General features: G+C 43.2%; 1 long non-coding RNA gene across 1 annotated transcript; it reads right to left on the bottom strand.

The window, feature by feature from the left end:
• Positions 1 to 4925: 4925 nt before the first annotated feature.
• LOC117856882 (uncharacterized) lies at positions 4926 to 7616 on the bottom strand. The gene is made up of 3 exons (XR_004640668.2): positions 7393 to 7616; positions 5826 to 5908; positions 4926 to 5284 (listed from the first exon to the last, which is right to left on the bottom strand). It is a non-coding gene; the product is annotated as an uncharacterized lncRNA (long non-coding RNA).
• Positions 7617 to 7635: the final 19 nt, after the last annotated feature.

Genomic DNA, 7635 nt, shown 5'->3' with positions numbered 1-7635 from the left:
TTTCCTCGAAGGACTGAAGACGTTCGAGATGCTCCATTTTTCCCCTCACTTTTCAATCCATGTGTTATAATAAAAATTGTATAAGAGATGCAAGAGACCTGAATGTTGTGATTTCTATTCCTATAAAAAACTAACTACTAAAGAAAAACATGCTTTATTGGTTTTAACTCTTAACCAGACATAATCAGGTCAGCCGTTGCTCAATAGCAGGCTACACTTAAGATGTGTTTGGTTGCATGCACCACATGATGCATGCATGAATGATCTTGGATAGGGTGGTTCAACGCTTGTACCATATGATTCACTCTAATTAGTAGAATAATGCATTAAGTGGAATGACATCATCCTGGATGAGCAACCAAACAAAAATATTTCATACATGAATCAAATGATACAACTAACCAAACCAAATACACTAAGTCGTGTCCTACGCGCTCGATATGTCAGGCCAGGGAGTACGCCGCTCTTCTAGACTGAATCAACCCATGGCCAGCGTCACTGAAATGCAGCCAACGACAGCAACCTCTGACAGCCGCTTATACGATAACCTTTGTACGATTGGAGGAATTATCATCCCGGTCTACACACTTCCCAGGCAGTTGTTGTCCTGAATTGCTTGTCGTGAGAAAATCGCAGGACTGGACGCGCACCAAATGCGTCAAGTTGCTTTGCTGATTTAAGCACGCAGTATTTAGTAGGACCAGTACATCGAACGGATGTGTTCTGAGAGAGACAGACCGGGCACTCCTCTCTTCTCGAAGGTGATGTGAAGTGCAATCCAAGTCTTAATCCCAAGTCTAAACCTCCCCATCATGCACGGACAAGTCTGTGTAATCCGAAGCAAGGGCGACGGACCGTGGCCATCTTCCCCGCCGTTGCACCTGCGGAGACCGTACACGCCTTTGGGCATTCGGCGACGAAAAGTTTTGCCCGGCCGAGCAGCTCGCGGGAACCACTGACGCCGATCGACTTGCCCCGCAATCATCCCCTAACCCACCAAACACCAAATCAACCTGAAGGCAGTTCCCGATTAATTTCATTTCACGACGCCTGACGTACAGCAAAATTATTGGACGCACTCCGGCCGGCCTGTTCGACAAGACACGATGCGTGCTGTGTTGCGTTTCTTCCTGTCATTCTGAACTGTCGCGACGAATTATCTTCGAGTGGTCTCGGCTCGTTCAGCCTTGGCCAATTCATTGAGTCGCGGCGCCTTACAAAAAAGAAAAAAAAAAGGAAAAGCAAAGGAAAAAAAGTACTAGCTGGGAAAGTGATGAGACGGTGGGTTTGGTGCAGCGTTTTCCTGCCAGCGACCTAACCGGTGACCGCCCGGCGAAGACGAGCGCAAATAATTGGTCGGGTTCGCCGGACAGTGACGTCGGGGACTTGAGGTTGCAGGATAGCCGTGCATAGTGCACACCGAGCGCTAGCTTATCGGCTTATCGCCGTTCGCCGGCAGATGGAACAGGTCTCCCGACCCAAAGAGTGCCGGGACTCCGACCCGACGATGGCCCGGAGACTTGAGCTACCGAAACCGCTAGAAGATGGTGAAGTGGAGCAGCGTTGAGCGACCGTCGGAGTTGACCGCGGACAAGAATGGGATGGGATGGCTCTCCAATTACACTTGTCAGTGCCTAGATGCTTTGCTTGTTCGACAACTTTGGGCGATGGGGGCATGTGCGCGCGTGTTCCTAACCTCATCATCCTGTGACAGGCATTTTTATTTGCTAATGATGTCTGACCTTAACCTGAATTGAGCATCATGCCATCATGTCTGACACTCTGACCTTAACCTGAATTGAGCTTCGCTAAACAAGGAAGGCCAGAACCTGGATCTAACAGGCCGCACCCGCAGAAACTAGCAATGACGGGACGTTTTTTTTAATACTTGATGGGACGTTGTGACGGGCTCAAAGTATACACTGCATGCATGTGAACAGCCAGAAGGCCCACGAGTCAAGTTCGCAACTCATGTGCGTTTCCACATTGAGAAGTCAGGGGTTTGCATGAGTGAAGAGGCAGAGGCAGAGCATCTCACCATGTGAAATCGCTTTTTCAGGTTGCAGAGGCAGAGCATCTCACCATGATTTCCACCCGAGATTGGAGACCCAATTAAGCAAAACATCATGAATCGTAGCTAAGAGCCCCCCAAAAAAGGGAACATCAAGTTCTATGAAAACCAATGGCGCCACCAATTCTGTGAAACTGTACTACATAGTAAAATTCATTGGATTGAGCCTAGCACCGAGAACAGTAATCGCAGCACTTGTCTTGATCAGAAATACCAAGAAAATTCTCCAATTTGTTCCTAGCGACCGGGGCTCCGAGGAGACTAACCAACGTGGGGAGTTTTTATAACCTTGCCGTATCTGTCCACCATGATCCGAACGCGATGTGAGCGGTAACGCATGGTTAGCAACTGGTTCACGGAGACGACCTCACAGTAGACTCCCGGGCAATCTCGCTTGATCACCCTCTCTGCCTCACTCGCTGTAAGGCCAACGACCCGCGGCCACGACCAGCCATGGTATGGGAGACTGTCAACAGGCACCATTTTCTAGGTTGCTCTCGTCGAACCTGACAATGAGCAGACGGCAGATGAGGAAATCGTATGACATCGAGAAGGAAAATATGATAAGGGGGTGTTTGGATACGAGGTACTAAACTTTAGGAGGGGTCACATCGGATGTTCGGACGCTAATTAGGAGGACTAAACATGAACTAATTATAAAACTAACTGCAGAACCCCTATACTAATTCGCGAGACGAATCTATTAAGCCTAATTAATCCATCATTAGCAAATGGTTACTGTAGCATCACATTGTCAAATCATGGACTAATTAGGCTTAATAGATTCGTCTTGCAAATTAGACTCCATCTGTGTAATTAGTTTTGTAATTAGATTATATTTAATACTTCTAATCAGTATCTAAACATCCGATGTGACATGTCATAAACTTTATGACTTCGCATCCAAACAGCCCCTAAGATTTCTATATATCTTCAAATCAAAGCAGGTACATCCATGTCTTGCTGCCAAATAAAATTTGTGAATGGAAGAACAATTTAGCAATTGGCATATGAGAGATGAGGAAATTGTATAGCATTAAAAAGAAATATATGATAAGATATCCATATATCTTCAAATCAAATCAGGAGGTATATGCATAGCTTGCCGCCAAATAAAATTTGTGAATGGACAACATCTGGCAATCGACATCGTGACGTGATGAGATGGTAACTATGTCTAGACAAATCGAAATCCAGAACTCACTTGTACTACCACAAATACATAGGATAAATCAAACGAATACACGCTCAAAACTTCAAAATTGGACGATTAAGCTATCATACTTTAGTCCTTTTGTTCTCCTTTGGAGAACGAACCTTGAACGATTCCCTTGTAACACTCTGAAAAAGAAGGCGCCCATTGCGTACCTAGATTACAAGCATAACCATAAGAATAGTCTGTTTTGCGTATCATTACAACTGGAATGGGCCGTATACAGCAAGCTCTTAATACAAGGTAATACCAAGCTAGCTAGCACTTTACGAGCAGAAAAAGACATTCAAAATAAGAACATTGGATACATGTAGTAGAGGTTGCATTTATCATGATACAGGTAATATAGACGTATGATGGGTAGAAGTAATATCTACTAGTCGCACTGTATTTTTGTTACAATCCTCGCTGCTGGCAATATAAAGTGGTCGCCCTTTTTTCGAGGATAAAGTGGCTGTGATTGATCTGGACTACAATTTGTCAAAAATTGGACACGGGACTTTTCTCAAGCTGGAAGTTCCTGGTAGAATCAAATTGATTCAAACAGGACCCTAACGCTATAATCTGGGACTACATCTTTTACGTAGAATACCATAACCAAAGGACCATTTGGAATGAATAGATGTTAAGGTTTCTCTTGACGGATTCTCTTGACGGTTTCTCTTGGCTTTCTAGATCACACACACACACACAAAAAAAAAAGATGGTTAATCTTAATCGCTAGAGCGTCAGCCGCAGCAACTGCAGTGCAGTGCAGCGCTGCGCTTGCAGTCTTAACAACGGCAGCATCTTCAGTTCATCACAGAAATTGTATTTTCCTATCAAGAATTTCACCATTTAAAAACAGAAGAAAACAAAACGTAAGGACAGGGAAAGCTAACAGATGGTACCTGCTCGGAAGGGGCGGCAGCGGAGTCAACGTGCAGAGCGGAATAGAGATGATTTTATAGATGCGGAAATTAGGGTTGGATCGGTGAAGGTGAAACCGGATTTGATTCTGAGACTGTACAAGTTACAAGGAGAGAAATCCTGATCGGGCTGGCCTTGACATAATAATGCGCCGGTTACTATTTTTTATCATTTGGACCATGGGCTGGGCCATCATCAGTGTGATTGCCCGCGCGCTCCGCATCCAGCCTGGCCCACGCGCTTCTCACATGATGACATGAAGGCGAAACCCGGCAAATCCTGGTTGGGCTAAACAAGGAGGGCCACTAGCACGCACGGGACGTTGTGACGGGCTGGGTTCAAAGCATACAGCAACCATGATGCTTGCTTGGGAACAGGCAAAAAGCCCACGAGGCCACGAGTCATGTTGCGAACTTTCAAACTGTCAAGCATATGCAGACATCATTGAGATGCATAGAGATGTATTTTTCGCATTAAAAAGAGAGAGGAAACATCATTTTAAGTGCTTGTGTCGTACTATGACTGACGACTAATTGTGCATCTTTCTGTCTGTCTACCATCTACCTCTTTCAGTTGATATTTTCCTTAACTGTTTGCAAATACAAAGCATCTACCTATGATGTTCAGTCGAGACTAGAGACCCAATTAGGAAAACATCATAAACTTGCCTGGATCTGCATAAAGGTCTATGAAAACCCATGGTAACACACATTGTATGAAACAGTGGTGATTCTTATGATGGATCCTAGCTAGCACCGAGAACAGTTGTGGCAGCACTTGTCTTGATCAGAAAACCAAGGGAAAAAAGGTCTCATTTTATTCCTAGCAGTTGGGCTTTGATGAGACTATCCAACGTGGGGAATTTTTACAACCTCGCCATATCTATCCACCAAGATCCGAACGCGATGTGAGCAGTAACACATGGTCAGCAGCTGGTTCACAGAGACGACCTCACAGTAGAGTTCCGGGCAATCTCGCTCGATCTCCCTCTCGGCCTCGCACGCTGTTTGGCCAACCAGGTGCGGCCACGATCTCCCAAAGTATGGGAGATGGACAGCAGGCCTCGATCTTATTGGTTGTTCTCGTCGAACCTGACAAGGAGCAGACAACAGATGAGGAATTTGTATGCATTGAAAAGGAAATTAAGGGGGTGTTTGGATACCCTGCTAAACTTTAGCACCTGTCACATCGGATGTTTGAATACTAATTAGAAGTATTAAATATAATCTAATTACAAAACTAATTGCATAGATGGAATCTAATTCGCGAGACGAATCTATTAAGCCTAATTAGTCCATGATTTGATAATGTGATGCTACAGTAACCATTTGCTAATGATGGATTAATTAGCTTTAATAGATTCGTCTCGCGAATTAGACTCCATCTGTGCAATTAGTTTTGTAATTAGCTCATGTTTAGTCCTCCTAATTAACATCCGATGTGACACTGCTGAAGTTTAGCACCTCGTATCAAACACCCCCTAACGTGATGAGATTTTCATGCGTTTTCAAGATCAGACAGGTATATGTATGGCTAAATACATAGGAACATGGCATCAATGTAAACCAAGGCAAATGAACTGTATTCCTTTTGACTCAGCTTTAGGATGGATAGACTATTAAGCATTTAGACCTTGGTCCTTTTTCTCTTTTTTGGAGAATGAAGCTTAGACGTTCCCCTTAGAACTTTGAAAAAGAACCCTCCCATTGTTGTGCCTACATCAAAAGTATAGCCATAAGAATAATCTTATAAAATAGCAACAAAAAAAACACATGTGCCAACTACTCTATGTTTTGGCTATTACAACAGGATTATACAGCGTGCAGAAATAACTTAGTACATATAGTAATAATAAACTGAAGTTTTAGTGTTTTAGTTTTGGAATCCTCACAAGCCAGAACATTTAGAAAGACATTCAAAATAAAAGATGTATTAGCAGGGACAGAGAGCTCAGTGAGCCAGGAATCATATAAAATGAAGTCAACTAGCCCACTTGTTAGTTTTTGCAAAGCATATCCACAAGGCATAAATCTGATAGTCGATAGATAAATAACATTTCTCTTTAGATATTTATCTTATAATCGTCAACACAAAAGGAGTCCCAAGCATAAAGTGTTTTGGCATGTTATATTGGTTTCACTTTGAGAAAAAAGTGGGATATTATTTCAATCCCCTATGTTTAAATGAACTGAAAGCACATAAATTTGTTCCTTAATTTTTTGTCAAAATGAAAACAATATAATGTCTTCATTTGTTGTTGACATTACAAATCACAAACACTATGTGGCTAGCCAAAGCCTAATTTGGCCTCCACTAGTCTCCACTCCTGAGCATGAGGGGGCAATGGCCCCCCATGTTCCCCTACTAACACCGTACACACATCTCGCATTTGCACATGATTTGTCATGATGATAATTTGTTGAAATCTAAATCTAACTAATATAAGCTAGTATTTGTTGATAGAATCAAATTGGTTGAAATAGGATTCCAACACGAATGGATTGAGGTTAACACTTCACTTGGATACCATATGCATTTGATAAAAGCGACCAAGACCAATCGGTGGTACTGATGAAAAACCAAACATAACTTACTTATTGCACTAGCCATGGTTGATCTCTAGACCGTCAGCCGCCCGCCTTCATTCTAATATGGCCGTTAGTATTTCAATTCATTACTGAAATTGCATTTTTTTTAAGAAACAGGAGGGGCAAGCTCCTACTGAAATTTATTATTAAAGAAAATCAAGTTCCAAAACAAGCAGAAAGAAAGAAAGACGAAAGATGAAAAATGAAAAATTACAGCCATCATATCAGGTTGCACCAAAGGTTTCACTCTATGCAAGCCAGCAGAGAGTATTTCTGCGATGAATTTTCTTCTGACCCCTTAGACCGATGGAGAGGAACCGTTAAATGTCCAGTCATTTTTCTGATCGACCGGATACTCCACGTCATCAAAATAATGACTTCCATGAAAAAAGAAATATTCAGTCTTCTCTGAATTTGATTGAAGATTCTGAGTGGTTCCTGGAAGCTATATAGGTGATGCCGATGGATGCCCAACAAGCTTTGGCAAAGCTACTGAAATTGCATTTTCTTACTACTAGTGCTGCTGCTATCACGAATATCAATTTTGATGGCAACCCAAACCGGAGGTTAACGACAAGGGAAGCCTATGAGGGAGCCAGGGAGGGGTGTACCTGATCGGAAGCGGCGGCGACGCGTACAAACTGAGAGCAGGAATAGATACGATTTTATTTTATATAGTTGCGGGGTTAGGGTTGGATCGATCGAGAACCAAGATAAATACCGATCTGCCAGGCAACGCGTCGATCCGCATAACACGTTGGTATTTATTGGTGATGAGGCGGTTACCGGTTTGGACCGTGGGCTAGGCTGGGCCTCATACAAGTGCATAAGGCCTGTGGGCCAGAACCAAACCA

The sequence above is a fragment of the Setaria viridis genome, chromosome 5, assembly GCF_005286985.2.
Source record: "Setaria viridis chromosome 5, Setaria_viridis_v4.0, whole genome shotgun sequence".
NCBI classification, from domain to species: domain Eukaryota; kingdom Viridiplantae; phylum Streptophyta; class Magnoliopsida; order Poales; family Poaceae; genus Setaria; species Setaria viridis.
The sequence above is the reverse complement of the archived record's forward strand: the minus strand, read 5'-3'. Positions and strand labels throughout refer to the sequence as shown.